This window comes from Gorilla gorilla, chromosome 15 (genome assembly GCF_029281585.2).
Source record: "Gorilla gorilla gorilla isolate KB3781 chromosome 15, NHGRI_mGorGor1-v2.1_pri, whole genome shotgun sequence".
Taxonomy (NCBI): Eukaryota; Metazoa; Chordata; class Mammalia; order Primates; family Hominidae; genus Gorilla; species Gorilla gorilla.
In genome coordinates, this window is record NC_073239.2 from 73,846,935 (window position 1) to 73,867,834 (window position 20,900).

Below are 20,900 nucleotides of genomic sequence, written 5' to 3' on the forward strand. Positions count from 1 at the left end.
GCCCCATGTTCAGGGCATTCTGGGATACCTTCATTCCATTCACAGTTTGCATTACCGACAGGGGCCGAAGTCTTTGTTATTGACTATGACCATCACTGTTGCAGGTTTCAATGAAAAGCAAAAGCAATCTGTATCAGTCAATTCTAAATGAAGGTTTAGGAAGTAGCCCCCTTCCAAATGAACATCCTTGTAGGGCTAGAGTGGCCTTACGTGGCCAAAGCCCCATAGGAAATCAAGGTCTCAGCTTATAATCTGGCTGCTGCATTCTTTTCATCCGAAAACTACAGTGTTAGGCAAGGGAACCAAAATGGGAGTGGGCTAAAGCATATTCCAGACTGGTGCCTCAGCATATACGTTTTTACAGCACTCCCTTGCCCATAGAGCTCCCCCAACACCCTCCTTCCCACACAAACCCACCTATCCCTAACTACCCTTTCCCCAGAAAAAGAAAACCAGAAAGATGAACACAATGAAAAAGAACTGGCAGCAACTATTAGAAATGCCTTTTCTAAAGAAGAGGGTATTTGCTGCTTTAGGGAAAACACTATCATTGACTAAATTAACAAGTTGTCTTATCAACTGCCATAAGCCTTGGAGTCTAATTAATTTAGTACTGATCAATAGTCCTGAATGAGGCATTGATTTCTGCCTGCTTGACAGGGCTGCAGCTGAAATCACTTTCTCTGTACGCCACACACACACACACACACACACACACACACACACACACACACGCGCGCGCGCGCGCGCAAACCGGCACCCGAAGCTTATGTGTTATCACATTAAGATTTTATTTCCCTCATCCCATATGGACATGAATTTCATGAACCAACTATAAATGAGGAAATAGGATGAAAAACAACTTTGGAAGTAAGAACAGATTCACCAGAAAGTGCAAACAGAGCTTGAACACTCCCTGCCAAAGTTCTGCTTTCTTTGAAAACGTCCTCTGAGTGAGATAAAACATTTAAAAAGAAAAAAAAGAAGCTGAAGGGCTTTGCTTAAAATACATAGTAGATGCTCTAATTGGTCACGAAACATGTAAAAATGGATTGGGTTATCCAAAGAGTAATATTCTTCTGTCTCATGTTTTTTAAATGCTGATGATACTTTATTAAAAATATTCTGACCCAAAGAAATAAAAACAGTAATGCTCTCTGGCCAAGGGCAGAAGCAGATGGGGAGCCTTTGATAAGAATGAAACCATGTGAAAGATCTACCCCAGATTTGTCTTTCACTGCTGCGATTGGTGAGCTAGGGGTGGGGGTGCAATGAGGAGGACTTCCCACTCTCCCCACCCCCACACACACCAAAAAAAAAAAAATCAATGGGGATAATACTGGGACAGTATTTGTTGAAAATAATTTAAGCATTTGACTTTTTAATTTTTACTTGGACTGACAAGATATTTATTCTATTAAGATATATATCTCAAAAAAGGGCTAGGTTTGTATCAATGTTTTCACATTTTCCTAGGACACAACCCTGCATTTTCTTTTGGGCCCCTGCTTGTTTTTGCGGCTGTTCATTCTCATTGTGCAAGGCCTCCTTTTGACACTCCTGAAAATCCCGGGACCTTCCCCTTAGGCCAGGCCACCAGTTTTTTCTCCCATTCTTAAACATGACTTGAAGTAAGAAGGACAGCAAAACTTTTCAAATATTTTAAAGATGATGCTTCAATTTCAAACAGGGAAGGAAGATAACTCAAGAGCTTGACTATCTCAGAACGATTTTCTATTCAATAAGCATCACCAAGAAAAGGAAAAGGAAGATAGGAGAACTGAAAATATAAACTGCCCTTTTTTTTTTTTTTTGAGACAGAATCTTGCTCTGTCTCCCAGGCTGGAGTGCAGTGGTGCAATCTCGGCTCACTGCAACCTCTGCCTCCTGGGTTCAGTTCTCTGCCTCAGCCTCCCGAGTAGCTGGGATTACAGGCGCCCGCCACCACGCCTGGCTAATTTTTGTATTTTTAGTAGAGACGGGGTTTCACCATCTTGGTCAGGGTAGTCTTGAACTCCTGACCTTGTGATCCACCAGGCTCGGCCTCCCAGAGTGTTGGGATTACAGGCGTAAGCCACTGCGCCCAGCCTGAACTGCCTTCTTTTACAGGTTGGAGAAACCATCTAAAATGATCAAAACAAAACAAGGAATTCATATTCTTTCCTGAGCATTTATTTAATACCATTTAGCTTTTTAAAGATTACACACACACACACACACACACACATACACACACACATATATATTTGAAAGTCCTAGGAGAGTCCCACCCTTAATCTCTCTGAGGCCTCTATGAGTTTCCATAGCACTTTACAAAAGATCTTTATTGAGGAAAGGCTTGGACAAACTTTCCTTATATGTGTGGCCCACACCATTAATTGCCCCATCTCCTTTAGTAAGGCCTTATTCCTATGTAAATACCCTTGCATAATGTTACAGGCTATTGTTAGGCCAGCGCCAGTCAGTCGCCACTTATATGCATTTTTACTTCAATCCGCTGCTCAGAGAATGAAAAGATGTCTGGACTTAAGCTGTTTACCAACTGGGCCGAAGCTGCAGAGCGGCAAAACTGAAGAAAGCCCCAAGCAACTGCAGGAACAAGCTTTTACAATGCGAGCAGCCATTTTCAGTTGAGTTATTAACCCACCCTGAAACTCTTCTAAGCTATGCCTTTTTTAAAGAACAAATGTGCTGAATCAAACATGAATGAGCCAGAACTATGAAGAGAGAAATCCTCTAAAGAACTATTGAACACAACATAGGTTTGTAATCATTTTGTCTCAGTTGCCTGCTACCAACATTATCAAGGATGATAATGCTGGCTCAGTTGAGGCAATTGTCTCATAAGTAAACAATAGTGCGGTACAGTAAAAACACACATGCAAGCGACACACATTCCGAATCACAAAACAGTGTGCAAGGCTGAGTTAATAGCTCACCACCAGGATCTTACATTAATTTGACTACTAAAACACAGTGATCTTTAACGAGAACATTGGAAAACGCCTCCAAATCCAAGTCTGTGTGATTCTCTCAACCCTATGTGGCATCATCTGTGCTTAAATTGAAAAAAAAAAAAAAGTTTTTTTTTACTTTATAGTTGTAATGATCCCCCGGCATGACACACCATGAAAATAAAGGAGCAAAATTCTACCAAAGGGAGCTAGTTTTTTTCTCTGAAAAATGTGCTACAGGCAAAGATCATTGTATGTATTTAATGGCATCACAATCTGAGTAGTGTGATATTAGCCTAAAGAAACTCTTGACTATTTGCATGCTTATTAGGATCCAATGAGTACTTAATAAGTGGATATATATGACGGAAAACATCTCATTGCATAGTTAGTGCTACAGGAAAGACGGGAAGACACACACACACACACACACACACACACACTCTCTCTGAAGAAAGCAGTCTTGAGTTAATTAACATCACAATGCAATCAAGTACAACAGTCATAGCTGAAAACCATTTCTATTAAAGCTGCTAGACTCAACCTTGCCTCTGCAGGTCAGCTATGGCACTGATAACCTTTCCAGCAGACAGATACATGTAACATCGCCTCATCTAATTAAAAGCTCAGGGAGGTGTAGAAAAATACCAGCACATTGAATCCAAGCAAATGAGTGCTGCCTTCGGCTGATGAAGCTACCATATGCTGCTGCTGTTTACTCTGGAAGGAAACTGAGTCACTTAACATTTCAATAGGTTAATCAATTGACAATTAAATAGAGAAATTGGTTAACTCTGAAAACAATTAACATGACACTCCATTAAGTACACTTTCTAATTGCCACAGCTGTGAGTAGAAATTAACGTGCGTGTTAAAGGATCTAACTGGGGTGGCACTGTTTTTTTGTGTGTGTTTAAGAAAACGGAATTAGCTGAAAAGTCGGGTTTTACTTTTATAGATTAGACAGTAGGAATTCTATCATCAACTGCCGTTTTAGCAGAGGGGAGCTATGTATGTTTTTTTCCTTCTTTTAAGGACTCACTTCAAGTTGTTGAAATATTTAATTTGCAATAATTAATTAAAATAGCCCAAACCCCTCCCACCAAATTACAGGTTGGTGAACAAAAAGAGAAATCGCTCCCTTTGCCCATTTTGTGGACAGAATTACTTTGCAGGAACAGGTATATTTCAAGATTTCCTTTCTAATTAAACAACGCAATGCACACATTGTAAAGACAGAATTTTCACTGAACATTTTCATGAATGGTTTCTGGTTGTTGGCTGTATCCTGAACCTTACTGTAAAATGGTAACAATAGTGTTTTCTAGTAACAATTTTAAATTAGAAGGCCAAGAGTTTGGATTTTATAGACTAATACACATGCCTGCTATAGCCAGTTGGTAAGAAAAAGAATATTTATTTATAAAAAGGTGATAATTTAAGTAAATCATAAATCTTTTGATGTATGTTAAAAGCCAAATACATATTTTAGAATGAATGAGTATCTTTAAGAACTGATTATCAAAATTATTTTATGTAATCTCTCCCCCCTCATCCACCTTACTACCTTTTTGGATAACTTTACTATCTCTGGATGCTCAAAGATGAATAGGATAAATCCTACTTTTAGGGACTGTTGGTCTGGCAGTGGGGAGAGCAGCACTTGAGGAGAAGAGGCTAAAGGACTTAGTGAGCTGGTGCAAGAGAGGAACACTAAGAAGACTGAAAGTTTTCTAGTTTGGACCCCTGGTTTGGTAGGGAGATGATTAATCAAAATAAAGAAGGAACGCAGGTTAGGGGTGGGGTGGGGATAACAGTAAATTTAATTTAGGACATCCTGAATTAGAAGTGTCATAGGTGCAGATGTCAACTAGGCAATTAAACATATATACATATACACACAAGTATTTACATAGTATATTTACACATATACATGTATTTATGTTATACACACACATACTATATATATGTGTATATATATACCTGAAACTTGTGGATTAGAGATTTTTGGGAGTTGTCAGACTATTAGCAGCCACCTGCTAAAAGTCTGGGCACCTGGTTTAGTAGTGAGGTCATTAATCAAAATAAATGAGCAGGTGGCTGCTAATGATATGGAAGTAGATGAGACTGTCTATGGAGAACATGCATAATATGAAGAATAAGAGAAGAAGGCTGAGAACAAGATCTTAGGTAATACTGTTATGAACAGGGTAGACAGAGGAAAAGCCAGCAAAGGAAACTGGGAAGAAAGAGGAAAAAAAGGAGAATGAAAAGAGAGTTGTCATGGAAGTCAAGGGAGAAGAGAATGACTACTACCCATGGTTAGGTAGGAGATCAGCAGGACATGTTTTCCAAGCACTGGTCACGAGATCCTGCTCAAGAAAACGGGAGCTGATCAAAACGATTTGCAACAAAGGAACTGGTCAAAACCAGCTAAACCCAAGATGGCAATGAAAGAGACCTCTGGTTGCCCTCGTTGCTAGTCGTACGCTAATTATAACGCATTTACATGCTAAAAAAAATTCCCACCGGCGCCATGACAGTTTACAAATGCCATGGCAACTCCTGGAAGTTACCTTATATGGCTTAAAGAAGGAGGCACCCTCGGTTCCAGGAACACCCAGAAGGTTCACAAATAGCCCACTCTTTATTTAACATATAATCAAGGAATAGCCATTATATAGCTAGCCAGCAATCTACGAGGGCTACTGCTTCTGCTGCTGCTACTACTGCTTCTGCTGCTGCTACTACTGCTACTGCTACTGCTACTACTCTGTCTATAGAGCAGCCATTTTCCTGTACCCTGTTTCTCTAATAAACTTGTCTTTGCTTTGCTTTGTTTGCTCGTTTGTGAAGTCTCTCCTGTGCAAAGCCAATTTTGAAGTTGGGCTGCATCAAAGGGGTCTAGTAAGAAGCTGGCAACTTAGAATATGGCAATTTGGAAACACTGGTGTTTTGGTGATGGTTGTTTGGTTGGCATGATGAAGGCTGGAGTCAGAACATCATCCCCACGGGAGAAAAGTTAATGGATGATGAGGAAGGAGAGATGTTGGACTACTTTGAGAAGGTTGATTATGAAGGAGAGGGACAGAGCAGTGGCTTAAGGACTGCAGGATGTGAGGAAGTTTTGTTTAGGTCTGAGTTTGGAAATAATTGAAGATAGGGCTATATTCAGATGACCCAGAATGGAAGATGGAGGTTCTGACTGCTGACTGCTGGCGTGTGTGTGTGTGTGTGTGTGTGTGTTCTAAAGTAGAAGATGAAGTCTGGGGGCTTCAAGGATAAATGATTCAGAATTGTTGTTGAGAGACTCAGAAGAGGTATGTGACTGAGATGGAGAAAAAGGATTATCATTGAAAGGCTATGTGAGGCTGGGCGCGGTGGCTCACGCCTGTAATCCCAGCATTTTGGGAGGCCGAGGTGGGCAAATCATGAGGTCAGGAGATCAAGACCAACCTGGCTAACACAGTGAAATCCCGTCTCTACTAAAGATACAAAAAAAAAAAAAATAGCCGGTTGTGGTGGTGGGCACCTGTAGTCCCAGCTACTTAGGATGCTGAGGCCAGAGAATGGCGTGAACCCAGGAGGCGGAGCTTGCAGTGAACCGAGATTGCGCCACTGTACTCCAGCTGGGGCGACAGAGCGAGACTCTGTCTCAAAAATAAATAAATAAATAAATAAATAAATAAATAAATAAATAAATAAATAAAAAGAAAGGCTATGTGGAATTGGAAACAATATCCTCATGGTCATACTCATCTGCATTGCATCTTGGACCATGCAGACAAAAGCCACCCTTGATAAAAGCAATGGGCTTTTCCTTTAGGGGAATTCTTCATTCATGTATGTATTTATCATTCAACAAATATTTATGAATGCTTGCCATGTGCCAGGCACCATTATAGGTCTCCACCAGCAGTGGTCCCCAACCTTTTTGACATCAGGGGTCAGTTTCACAGAAGATAATTTTTCCATGGACTGGATGGGGGGATGGTTTGGGGATGATTCAAGCACATTTATTATGTACTTCATTTCTGTTATTAGTTGTAATATATAATTAAATAATTATACAACTCACCATAATGTAGAATCAGGGGGAGCCCTGAGCTTGGTTTCCTGCAACTAGATGGTCCCATCTGGGGGTGATGGGAGACACTGACAGATTATCTGGAGTTAGATTCTCATAAGGAACATGCAACCTAGATCCCTCGCACACACGCAGTTCACAATAGGGTTCGTGCTCCTATGAGAATCTAATGCCACCGCTGATCTGACAGGAGGTGGAGTTCAGGCAGTCATGCAAGTGAGGGGGAGCAGCCGTAAATACAGATGAAGGTTTGCTCTTTGCCAGCTCCTCACCTTCTGCTCTGCGGCCTGTTCCTAACAGGCCGTGGACTGGTACTGGCCTGTGGCCCAGGGATTGGGGACCCCTGGTCTCTAGGACGCAGTGATGAATAAGACAGACAATGTCCCTGCCCTCAAGGGCTTGAAAAGAATCCTATTTTAGTTACAATAGTTTCACCCTTAGGAAGTGATATTTGAGCCTTTTTCTGAAGGTTGTGAAAGACCCAGCCAGTAAGGATCTGGTGGAAGGGCATTCTAAGAGTTAGGGGAATAGAGGATTTCTTGAAGTTGAAGAACATAGGTCCATATAAAACATTGTTTCCTACTTCATAAGGTCTTACCATTGTAACATACACATAAAATAAATTATGTGCTATCTTGAATTTATCTTTAGTAATTCAAGTTTGTCTCCCCAATGAGTGGGGAAGGTATACTTAAGAGCAGGGGTAGTATCCTGTATCTATGTTGTATATAACCCTTCCAAGCAATGCTGGTTATAGAGCAGACACTTAAAATACTGTTTTTCATCCTTGATCAGTGTGCAACATGAGTTTTATGAGATACAAATGTAGTAGTTGTAATTTTTTTAGCTTGCTCTTGGGAGCACTGTGTGGTCTTCAACTAAGAAACCATGCTTATGGCACAAAGGCCAGTTGTCCTGTAAGATCCCTTTCTTGTAGGGCAATAGTCACAGATTTTTATCTGTACACAAGATTATCTAGGAAAAAAACAAAATTTCCCAGTCTTCTTTATAGCTACATGTGGCTAGATGACTAGGTTTTGAACAATGGAATATGAAGAGAATGGTGTATGCAACTTCTAAGAAGTGATATTGAAGAAAAAGGACACTCCTTTTCTTCTTCCTCCTCCGTTTGTTTACTTGGACCAGTTCCTTAGGGGTGGATGTGTTGGTTGAATTGCCATCTTGGACTATGCAGACAAAAGCCACCCTTGTGAGCAAAGTGGAAAGTGAGAACAGCCTGGGTTGCAGATGACCAAGGAACTGTCATAGCAACCTTGAATTGCTTGCACCTTGACTTTTACGTAAAAAAGAAATAAACTTATATTTTGTTAAAGCCATGTTTATAAAACAGGCTATTTATTTATTTATTTATTTATTTAATTTTTGAGACAGAATCTCACTCTGTTGCCCAGGCTGGAGTTCAGTGGCTGGAACACAGTTCACTAGAGCCTCAACCTCCTGGGCTCAAGTGATCCTCCTTCCTCAGCCTCCTGAATAGCTGGGAATACAGGCGTGCACCACCACACTCAGCTAGTTTTTTAAAATTTTTAATTTTATAGGGATGGGCTGGTTTTGAACTCCTGGGCTCATGGATGCTTCCACCTTGGCCTCCCAAAGTGCTGGTACTATAGCCATGAGCCACCACACTTGGCTGGCAAATTATTCTTCTAACTATCCTATCCTATCCTGTGCTATGCTGTGTATTCTACCCTAGGTTTAAATACAAAGCTAGCAACAATGCAGCAGACATTGTTTTATGAGCCTATCGATTATGTGATATAATATTTATCATAATATTTTAGGAACAAATTGGTTCTGAATGATCAAGTGAATCTCAACTACATGTAAATCCCAACACAATGACTGTCATTGTTTAAAACAAAGCTATTTGCATGCACCAATGGATGGATGACCATAAGAAGTCACTTTTGTATGCATTCATATGGCTATGGCACATCTGGGCCCATTTTCCTTATCATTGATATCTTGTCCATGTAAACATATGAAAATTCATACAATGATTAACCTTTCTTGTGGGAATGAGTCATTAAAAGCATGAATTTTGCTTTATTTTCATATTAAGAAGCATCAAGAAAGGATAAGATTTTTTGTTTTTATTTTTTAATTGTTTTTGAGACAAAATGTCTTGCTTTGTCACCCACTGGAGTACAGTGGCACCATCATGGCTTACTTCAGCCTTGACATCCGGGGCTCAATAAATGAGATTTTTAATCCTTTTTTTTTTAAAGCAATATTCACTGACTGTAGGTATTTCAGACCAGATTTCTGGGCCTCCCCAGATTTGCTTGGCTTGAGTGCCTCCTGGGCCTCCTCTGCTTGCTTGGTATGGAACTTGATCACCACCATTGTCACTACCATTGTCTTTTAAAACCACCAAGTCTTCTAAAGCTTACTCAATTCTCACTCGGCCTGCGCTACATCTGGTCCAACAGGAGCCACGGCAGCTCCAGCACCCAGACCTGACCCTGCTGCACCCACATAGGCTGTAGCTTCTCCATCACTTGTGGACCCAGATGGATCACACATATTGGGGTATGGAATTTGTCTTCTCCAGCAGATGGCAATGAAGCCAGGTAGTGCATTTGAGGAGTGTATTGGCTGCATAGGGCCAGATTCAGACAATGAGAGACAGGGAACAGCTGGGAGCTCCATAGTAGCCTGCCTGGAAGATGTCCCCTAGGACTAAACAACTGACTGTGTTTTCTTTTCCTTTTTTTTTTTATTTTTTTATTTTGTGAGATGAGGTCTTGCTATGTTGTCCAGGTCTCCAACTCCTGGGCTCAAGCAATGCTCCTGCCTTGGCCTCCCAAAGTGCTGTGATTACAGGGACGAGCCACTGTGCATGGCCAACTGTGTTTTCTTATGAAGTTGTGGTCAACTTACCATGTTTTACACACTTTTCTTTCTTCTATGCTTCAATTCCCCTTTTCCCTCAGTCTTTTTTTGATATGGAGTCTCGCTCTGTTGTCCAGGCTAGAGTCCAGTGGCGTGATCTCGGCTCACTGCAACTTCCCCCTTCCAGGTTCAAGCAATTCTCCTGCCTCAGCCTCCTGAGTAGCTGGGATTACAGGCGTGTGCCACCATGCCTGGCTAATTTTTGTGCTTTTAGTAGAGACACGGTTTCACCATGTTGGTCAGGCTGGTCTTGAACTCCTGACCTCGTGATCAGCACCCCCTCAGCCTCCCAAAGTGCTGGGATTACAGGCGTGAGCCACCATGTCCAGTCTCCCTCACTCTTAAAACTCTGGCATTACACCTTCTAATAAAGACTTAGGTCATAACTTTTGCCTTGGTACCATCTTTTGAGGACACCAGTGTACCAAAAATATAATGAAGATGGTAATGGTAGTATCATCATCAAGATTTCAGTCCACCTTTTCCAGTGAGAATAGGGAATAGGAAGAGAAGCAAAGGAGTATAGTGAGGGCACTGCTAGCCCACATAAACTATTGCACAAATTTAAAAAGGTGACTTCTCTGGATCTATGCACCTCACAGGCACGGCTTATTGCATAGAATTTGTACTGGATTTGAGCTCTCAGGTATCCCCTCAGCTGCATGTCCTTATGCAATGAACATCCTACACAAACATAGTCTTGAGCATAGTAGAAGTATTATGCAACTTATGAAGGAGGAAATTCAGAAAGCTCAGTTTTGTAAAGCACTTCTAACAGCGCATGTTGATGTGGTTATATCCAGTTCTAAGCAAGAGATAAATTTTACACTTATTGTTTACAGTCTCTGTTTATATGACAGCTTATCTTTTTTTAGGAAACAGCTTAAATGGGTCTTTTCCTTAGTAGGCTGGTAGAAGAGAGATGAGTTGAGCTGGGTTATAACTAGTCAATTCAGTCCATGTTGAAACTGGTGTTTAAAATGTTCCAGGCATTATACTACATGGGGAGCAACAATAAGGAATCAGCACGAGTTTGCGTACATTTTTAGCATCACTGAATAATGCAGGGTAAAGAGCAGAGAAAATGGATGATTGTGCTTATTCAGGACTGAGAATGCCTTTCCCTTTTTTCATTAGCTACTCACATTTTTACCTACCACTCAAACCTGGTTCAGGTTCTACCTCACTCAGGACTTCAATCTTCTCCTAATACTCAACTCCCACCCCTCCCCCCACCCATGGAGGCAGTTAGATTTTCTGCTTCACCATTTTCGATACATCAAAATCCCAAAGAAATGGAAGCACAATAGCTATTCTCTTCGATTTATCTGCTGAGTACAAACCTCCCTTTCAAAACATTGGAATACTCATAGCCCTCAAGATGGCAGGCGGAACTTTGGATACTTGGTGGAACGATGGGGCATGGGAGAGGGAAGCAGAGAAAGGAAAAGCCAGCACCTGTACTTAGGTGGGGCCGAAAAGAAAAGCTTGCAGACCCCCTCACTACACATTCTATAACAGAAAGACCTTTTCAGGCTCCCTTAGTTCAACAAACATTTCTTTGTTGCTTACCATATGCCAGACCATGTGTTACCACAAAGGTGAATAAAAGTTTCTGCCCTTCATGAACTTACGATCTAGTGGGAAAGATGAAAACATGAACAGACAATTTCAACATAATAAAGTGACTGCTGTGAGAAATGCATGAAGAGTGTGCAAAGGACAGTGGTGGCTCGTCCTGCCTTCGGGGTGATGGAAGGCTTCCTAGAAAAGACCCAGGAGTGAGTCTGTCACTCAGGGACTTCTTATCACCTGACTCTCTGTATGACCTATCTCTCTAGCCTTATCCCTTGTCTGTCTCCACCTAACCCTCCTCGATTTCCTCTGCAATGATTCAAACTCCACTTTCCCTAATTTTCAAACATTTTATGTTTGCACAAGCTACACTTTCAATCTGGATGCTCTTCTCCCACTTCCCAATTCTGGAAAACCTCTATTTATCCCTTACTACTCACCTCCAAAGTAATTTCTGTGACGCTTTCCCTGAAACTCCCAGGCAGAATTGCCTCCTTCCTCCTTCCTGTTCCTAACCTACCATTGTACTTCTAAGCCCAAACTGAGCTCTCTAGCCTACCATTGTACTCCTGTGTTTACCACCGTGTGCTTCTAAGATAATAATTCACCACATTTTTTTCTGCATGTTTGTTTTCCTGCATTAGACTGTGAGCTTTTAGGGCAGAAGTCATTCATCTTTGTTTCCCCAGGGACTAGCATTGCAAACGGTCCTTAGCTCTGTAACTTGGTATTTGAGGGATGAATGATTATATATAATATACTATGGAAACATTGATGATGGAGTCACTCACTGTGCTGTTCGCGCTGAATGAAACATTTGAAGCATCGTGTTAACATAGTAAATAGGCATAGGTGACATATGAGAGAGGCTGAAGCAGACCTCTTTGACTGTGGTATTCAGGCTTCCTTGCTGGCTTTCTTTGCTGGGGGTTTCTTTTTGAGGACATCTATTCTTTTTTTTTTTTTTTTTTTCTTGAGACGGAATTTCGCTCTTGTTGTCCAGGCTGGAGTGCAATGGTGCGATCCTGGCTCACCGCAATCTCCACCTCCTAGGTTCAAGCGATTCTCCTCCTCAGCCTCCCCAGTAGCTGGGATTACAGGCATGTGCCACCATGCGCAGCTAATTTTTTGTATTTTTAGTAGAGACGGGGTTCTCCATGTTGGTCAGGCTGGTCTTGAACTCCTGACCTCAGGTGATCTGCCCGCCTTGGCTTTCCAAAGTGCTGGGATTACAGGCGTGAGCCACCGCGCCTGGCCTGATGACAGTCTATCTATAGGAGGCATCGGCAAGAGATCAGTCAGGGGAAGGATGAGGGTATTTATTCTCCTGGCTCTTTCTCTGCTGGTCTATTGGTAGGCAGCGGCTGCATGAGGCCACATCCTAAGGCCACAGCCTCTGCTGATGAACTTTCCTCCACCACAGCTCTTTCCAGTTTCCCAAAACCACTCCCTGTGCCCCTCTGGTCTCAGGTGGTTTTGTCCCTTCACTGATGCCAGCCCAGTGGTGCCATAATGTTCCTTGTTAGTTTCCCTTAATTCTTTGTTAACAACCTTTGTAAACATCTTCTTCATTAACATGCATACAGATCTATTTTTAATTGGTAGTGGAGAATCACAGTGAAAGAATCAAATCATAGTTTTGATTTGCTCACTTAACATGACATCACAAACATTTCTCAAGATTTCCATGAAGTCTGCACAATGACCATTTCATGGCAACACAATATTCCACCTTATTATGTACAATAGTTTCCTAATATATTTTTCCTTTCCTTTCCTTCCCCTTTACTTACTTTTTCTTTTCACTTTCTTTCTTTGTTTACCATTACAGATGACAAAATAAACATTCTCAAGGTGCAGATTTTTACTGCATGTATCTTCTCTTTTTTTTTTTTTGTTAAATATCCTGAAGTCTTTTGTGTTTTAGCCACATTTCTACCTTTTCTTCTGAATTTTTCTACAGGCAAATAGTTAAACTCATTCTACTTGAAATGTATTTACACTCACTTGTCAACAGACATTTGTTTAAACTATACTCTCCACTTGAAATACTGTCTTCTCCCAGTTTTTCAAATGCAAACCTCCCTGGCTATCCAAATTAGAAATGTTATTCTGTCTTTTGAGTTTTCTTTTGAACTGACCTATTCAAATAATTTATTTGGTAATAAGTGATTTTTATTGTTATTTTGAAATGTAAATTAAGTCTTTTAGGTTATTTAACTTTAAACATATTATTATATTTTCTCTTCCAACTAGACTATTAATTTCTTGACAATAGGAACTATTTTCTTATATCACTTTATGTCTCTTATAGAGACTTTCATGTAGTAATTGTTTCATAAACGTGTTAATTTGGAAAATGTTGGAGTACCATAAATAAAAGATTGGCTTTCCAAAGCCTATATAGGTTTAAGAGCGTTTACACTGAGTTCTCTGTTCATTTCTGTGACTACAAGCCATGGCTTCATTATATGATGCTTAGATTTCCAATGTTGTGTGAGAGTGTTATTGTTCTTATGTGACATTAGGAGGGGAAATGTCTTAAAAGTGTGTTTACATCTCTCTAAGTCAAAGTGGAGCCCGCGCATGAGAAAGAAACAACTCCACAATGTAGATTTAAAAGGAAGAGCAGTGGTGGGAAAAATCAGCTTCTGATGGCTAATAATAGAGATTCTAAGTTATTCTATAACATTTGCCCTGTTTTATTTTCATTATAGCGTGCTATCACCTCCAGATATGTTTAACATTTATTTTGTTATTTGCAATAATGATAAAACCTTCCTTACTACAACTAAGATATATGCTATATCAGAGTAAGGGCTTTTTCTGTCTTGTATTCTGTATTGTATTCTCAGTCCTAGAATAGGCATGGAGTAGGCACTCGATAAATATTTGTTGAGTAAATTAATGAATAAATGAACATCTATTCACACAGTCGTGCACTGCTCAGCACCAGGGATATGTTCTGCAAAATGCATCATTAGACAATTTTGTTATTGTGCAAACATCATAAAGTATACATACACAAACCTTGATGGTGTAGCCTACTACACACCTTCCTTACTGCAACTAAGACATATGCTACATGAGAGTGAGGCCTACATCTAGGCTCTGTGGTATAGCCCATTGCTCCTAGGCTATAAACCTGTACAGCATCATACTGTGCTGAATACTGTAGGCAATTGTAACACAATGGTAAGTATTTATGTATCTAAACATAGAAAAAACACAGTGAAAATACAGTATAAAAGATTTTAAATGGTACACACCTGCATAGGCCACTTACCATGAATGGAGCTTGCAGGGCTGGAAGGTTCCCTGGCTGAGACGGTGAGTGAGTGGGAGTGAATGTGAAGCCTGAGAACATGACTGTACCTACTCTAGATTTTATAAATACTGTACACATAGGCTACACTAAAATTTATTTTAAAAATTTCTTTCTTTGATAATAAATTGACCTCAGCTTACTGTAACTTTTTTACGTTATAAACTTAAATGTTTTTAACTTTTTGACTCTTATAATAACACTTAAAACACAAACATCCTAGCACTCACTGTACAAAAATATTTCTTTGTATCCTATTCTATAAGTGTTTTTCTATTTTTAAATTTTTAGAAGTTTTTTTTTTTACTCTATTAACATTTTTGTTAAAAACTAAGACACAAACACACACTTAAGCCTAGGCCAACATAAGGTCAGGATCATCAATATCACTGTCTTCCACTTCCATATCCTGTCCCACTGGAAAGTCTTCAGGGGCAATAACACGCATGGAGCTGTCATCTCCTATGACAACAATGCCTTCTTCTGGAATCCCTCCTGAAGGACCTGCCTGAGGCTGTCTTATAGTTGAATTTTCTTTTTTTAAGTAGAAGGATTACTCTAAAATAACAATAAAAACTATAGTACACAATAAACAATAAACAATAAAAAGTATAGTATTTATGTAGTAAATGCATAATCTGGTATCGTAGCCATTTATTATCATTATCAAATATTATGTACATACATAATTGCACATGCTGTACTTTTACACAACTAGTAATGCAGTAGGTTTGTTTACATCAGCATCACCACAAACATGTTAGTGTGTTGCACTATGACATTATGACGACTAAGACATCACTGAGTGATTCAATTTTTCAGCTCCATCATAATCTTACGAAACTATACTGTGGTCCGTCATGGACTGAAACGTCGTTACATGATGTATGACTCTGTATTTTGCAATTTTCCAGATAGTGCTATACGTGCTTTGTTTTCCTTATCTCATTTGAGCTTCGGTACATCCTACTCAATAGGTACTATACCTTTTTAGAAAGGAGACCGAGTCTTAGAGAAATTAAAGGACCTCCAAGGTCACATATCTAGTAACTGGGGAAGGAAAGTAAGAATTAAATCCAAGCAGTCTGACTTTGAGCCCACAGCCTTAGCCACAGTATTAAATTTGTCGGTGCAATATTGTGAAATAACAGCAATTTGGCCGGGCACGGTGGCTCACGCCTGTAATCCCAGTACTTTGGGAAGCCAAAGTGGGCAGGTCACCTGAGGTCAGGAGTTCGAGACCAGCCTGGCCAACATGGCAAAACCACGTCTCTACTAAAAATACGAAAATTAGCTGGGCGTGGTGATGTGTGCCTGTAATTCCAGCTACTCCGGAGGCTGAGGCAGGAGAATTGCTTGAACCCGGGAGGTGGAGGTTGCAGTGAGCTGAGGTTGTGCCATTGCACTCTAACCTGGGTGACAAGAGCGAAACTCTGTCTCCGAAAAAAAAAAAAAAAGAGAGAGAAAAGAAAAGAAAAAGAGAAAAAGGAAAGAAAAGAAATAACAGCAATTAGCATTTGCTATGTGCTTCTAAAATGTATAAACTATTTTCACTTCTGTTTTCTCTTTTAATAACATTCTGTGACCTGAGCTAATGTTATAATTATCCCCACTTTACAGATGGGAAAACTGAGAGATGAAGTTATTTGTCAAAAGTCACAGTGCCATTAAGTGGCAGACTTGGAAATTAAACTCAAATCTTCTCAGTCCTCCTGGCATTTACCATGCAACAGTTTAAAATGGCCAGAGACCCACATTTATGGTTTTAGACATATGAAAAGAAATTCTATTTCAGAAGTCTCTAATAAAACAACTGCATTTAGTAGTTACTAGTAAAGAATTCTGTTTTAATATTCACTAATTGTATTTTAGTAGTTACTAAGTCATTACTAATAAAAAATTACACGAGCTCTATTTTTTAATTAATTAATTAATTAATTTGTTTTTGAGACAGGGTCTCACTCTGTCACCCGGGTTGGAGTGCAGTGACATGATCACAGATCACTGCAACCTTGACCTGCCAGTCTCAAGTCATCCTACCACCTCAGTCTCCCCAGTCTCTAGGACCACAGGCACCCCACACCACCACACCAGGCTAATTTTTAAGATTTCTTTTTGTAGAAATAGTGTCTCACTGTTTTGCCCAGGCTGGTCTTGAACTCCTGGCCTCAAAGGGTCTGCCCACTTCAGCCTCCCAAGGTGCTGGGATTACATGTGTGAGCCACCATGCCTGGCCCATGAGTTCAAAATTTGGGGGGACAGTCCCCAAGCATCTTTGACTTTGGAAGGATATGACATTAACAAAATTTTCACTGGTAACTTTCACAAAGACTGCACAATCATTTGTTCAGGAGGCTCTACAATATGCATTTGTTTTATATGTTGAAAGACACTTACTTATGATTGGTCCAATAACTTATCTCCTCCTCTCCTCTTAGATACTTAGTCCTACAACAGGTGATGGCAGATGTCTCCAAAGTGTTTTTTCTTTTGACAAATTAAAATATATTATAAACATGATTCTGACAAGTAAGATTCATGGCATGAATGTAAAAAAAACAGTCTGGGTGAAGTGGCTCACACCTGTAATCTCAGAACTTTGGGAGGCTGAGGTGCACTGATTGCTTGAGCCCAGGAGTTCAACACCAGCCTGGGCAACATGTCAAGACCCCATGTCTAAAAAGAATATAAAAATTAGCCAGATGTAGCAGTGTTTTCCTGTAGTCCTGGCTACTCGGGAGGCTGAGGTGGGAGGATCACCTGAGACCAGGGAGATCTAGGCTGCAGTGAGCCAAGATCGCACCACTGCATTCCAGCCTGGGCAACAGAGCGAGACACTGTCTCCGAAAAAAAAAAAAAGGGAAAGAAAAGAAAAAAGAAAACAGAGGAGTAGCAGTAAAAGTTACAGAGGCTGAAAAGATCTCGAGGCTGCACAGGAATGGCAGGAGACACAATCCAGAGCAGTGATTCCCAACCTTTTTGGCACCAGGGACTGGTTTGGTAGAAGACAATTTTTCCACATATGGGGGTGGGTTGGGGGCAATGGTTTTGGGATGAAACTGTTCCACCTCAGATCATCGGGCTTTAGATTCTTATAAGGAGTACACTACCTAGATTCCTGGCATGCACAGTTCACAATAGGGTTCACGCTCCTGTGAGAATCTAATGCCACTGATCTGACAGGAGGCGGAGCTAAGGCCGTAAGGCTCACTCACCTGCCACTCACCTTCCACTCACCTCCTGTGCAGCCCAGTTCCTAACAGGCCATGGTCCGTGGCCGGGGGTTTGGGGACCCCTGATCTAGAGGCTGCACTGAGGAATGGCGGGAGATAGGATGGAGAGAAATCTGAATCAATGTGCTGGAGAATGGCTGATGGTAGTGACAACAGGAAAAGGGGTGTCAATCAAGGAGGGCACAGACTTTACTAGTATGAGTTGTGGGATAAAGGTGAGGAGGGTTTGATAAGCATTAAGTAGATTAAAGAATATGTCAACCTTCTCTTCAGGGTAATGGATGAAGAGGTATTCTCCACTTGTGGAAGGCGAGAAGGGAAGATTGTCACTTTATGTCAAGGTAAGATGGTAGAGTAACTGTTCATGATATGAAGAATAATTAGCCTTATAATAGGAGATCCAAAAGGCAGCAAAAAATGACTTGGAAATCTTTAGGAATCAGAAACTGAATATAATTTAATATAGAAATATTATCATTAAATAGAAAGGTATTATACTTTGACATAATAAGGAAGTATTCCTATTGTCTATTCAAAAGTCTTACTTTTCATAAAGCTTTTAAAGTTTATAAGCATGTTACTGGCCAATTTGATGTTCAGATTAATCCAAGACTCACCTTAGCACATGCTGATCTGCCCGCCTGCTTCTTCAACATGCACAGATTTCTCTCTTTTATGAACATGTGTGGCATTTACTTTCCATACTACTCACTTGGAATTTGTCATAATTAGCTTCTCCATGATAGTTTCAGTTTTTACACACACACACCTGTAATCTCGCCAGCTAGGTGTGTATGTTTATTCAAAGTAACCTGTGTTCGAGAGTACCTGCCACAGGCTTTTTCCTAGAGCTGCAATGCCTAGTTTGGGGCTGACATATTTGCTTACTCAGCTACTAATTGCTGAGTGATTATTTAGGCTTTATTTGGGCTGTTTTCTTCTTCACAGCCAGCAAAAGTTGCAGTGAAAAACCACACGGTACAATTTATGGAAATTCGTGAGTTGTAATTCATTCACAATTTTACTTCTGGATGAAAGGCAATGAGTATCCCTTTAAGTGAGAAATTTGATAAAAACTGGATTTTTAAGGAAGCATCACCTCCCCCAAAGGGTAGGCTTCCTTTCTGAGATCTCCTAGCTGCCAAGGTTGCTAAGGCAAACCTTTGCATATACAAATTTGGGTCAATGTGTTGACAGGATGTCAGATTTGTGTAGCTAAGGGAGCTTCAGCATGAATATTGAGCTGTATGCCACTCCATTGATGCCCAAATGAACCTGTAGGTGCCTATTTGTGCCTGAGGCTATTGGGGTGGAAAATAGAAGCCCTTCTTGTGAAAACCTAACCAAGGTCCACAACTCAGCCTCGACCAGCAGCAATTGGTTTTCAGCAACAACTGAAAAGTAAATTCAAAGAGATCTGAATGATGGAGCACTGGTTTCTTTTCATCATACAGCCTGTAATTTCATGTTGCAATTATTTTTCCTCATAGACTTACCTGTGCGTATATTAGAAGTCTTCCCGGTGCCAGGAATCAACAAAGAGTTGAGTAACGAAGAACTAATTTAATCAGCTAATTTGGAGAAACTAAGTCTTACAACTATTATTTAGTTCATCAAAACATATAAATCTCAATGAGAACAATGAAATATGTGATCATTCTTTTTTTACCAGAAAAGTACTGCTTGAAATTATATTTTAGGGCTATGAAAATTTTACTTGAGATTGAACACAGTAAACTTCAGATGACTTTTATATTATTTAAGAAATAGAAGTGTGAATTAAATAGTATTCACCATAAGCACTTGTTTTAACTTCTTAATGTTCTGTTACGTAACATTTTGTTATCTAGGATTTCACTAATTAGTGTTTCTACATATGTATACTACAATGATAATTGATGTTATAATTGATCAGTCACAATGATTTTGAGTTATTGAGTGACCTTTTTAATTATCAAAGATTTAGTTGTACACAAACCTAGTTTTACTTGATATTTGTTTTTAATTATTATTTTATAAGAATTGGCAATCTATTAGAAAACCATTAGCTAGATTATTTGAATAATATCCATATCCTCCAATCATGTAAGGTAATATAATTTATTTTCTTTGCTCCAGTAGACACCTGGGGCATTTGAAACCTTGAGCAGATCATTTTTTCACACTTCCCTCGTCTTATACAACAAGATTATCTTCTGTAAAATTTATAAAATGAAACCAATAATAATAATGTCTAAAAAAGAAATGTAAACTATGAATATTTTATGTTACTGAAGTTTAAATTTATAATTGTTCAGGTAAAGGAAAAATAAAGAATTCTAAATAAATAGAGATTATAGTACAAAAAATGGAAATAATGAATTAATAGTCTTTGAGTATATTAATGGATTTTTTTGAGAAAAGGGAAAAATATTGTGTCCACATATCAGTCTGTTGCAGTAATAAATAATATTATAATTTCTGCTTTTCACCTTGAGCTATAATTTCTGCAAATTTGTCAGTGACTTTGTCAAAATTGATCTTTACACATTTATATTCAATAGATAATATAGTCAGACTTATCCTTTCCCTTTGTTGATTAAAGAACACTTTTGGCCGGGTACAGTGGCTCACGCCTGTAATCCTAGCACTTTGGGAGGCTGAGTCAGGAGGATCACTTGAGCCTAGAAGTTTAAGACCAGCCTGGGCAACACAGAAAGTCCCTGTCTCAAAAAAATTAAAAAAAAAATTAAAATCTTAAGAAGATTTTTAATTAACTTTAGTTTTGAAATGTTTCTTTTGTATGAAGCAAAATATAACCATAGGAAAAG

The 20,900-nt window shown here is 39.7% G+C and overlaps 1 long non-coding RNA gene across 1 annotated transcript in view; it reads left to right on the top strand.

Annotated features, from left to right (window-relative positions):
• Positions 1–20,558, top strand: part of LOC115930582 (uncharacterized) — a 108,509-nt gene extending 87,951 nt beyond the window's left edge. Inside the window, exon 3 of the long non-coding RNA XR_008671486.2 lies at positions 19,581–20,558. This is a non-coding gene — a long non-coding RNA (uncharacterized lncRNA). The remainder of the gene's footprint in view (positions 1–19,580) is intronic.
• The last annotated feature ends 342 nt before the right edge of the window (positions 20,559–20,900 follow it).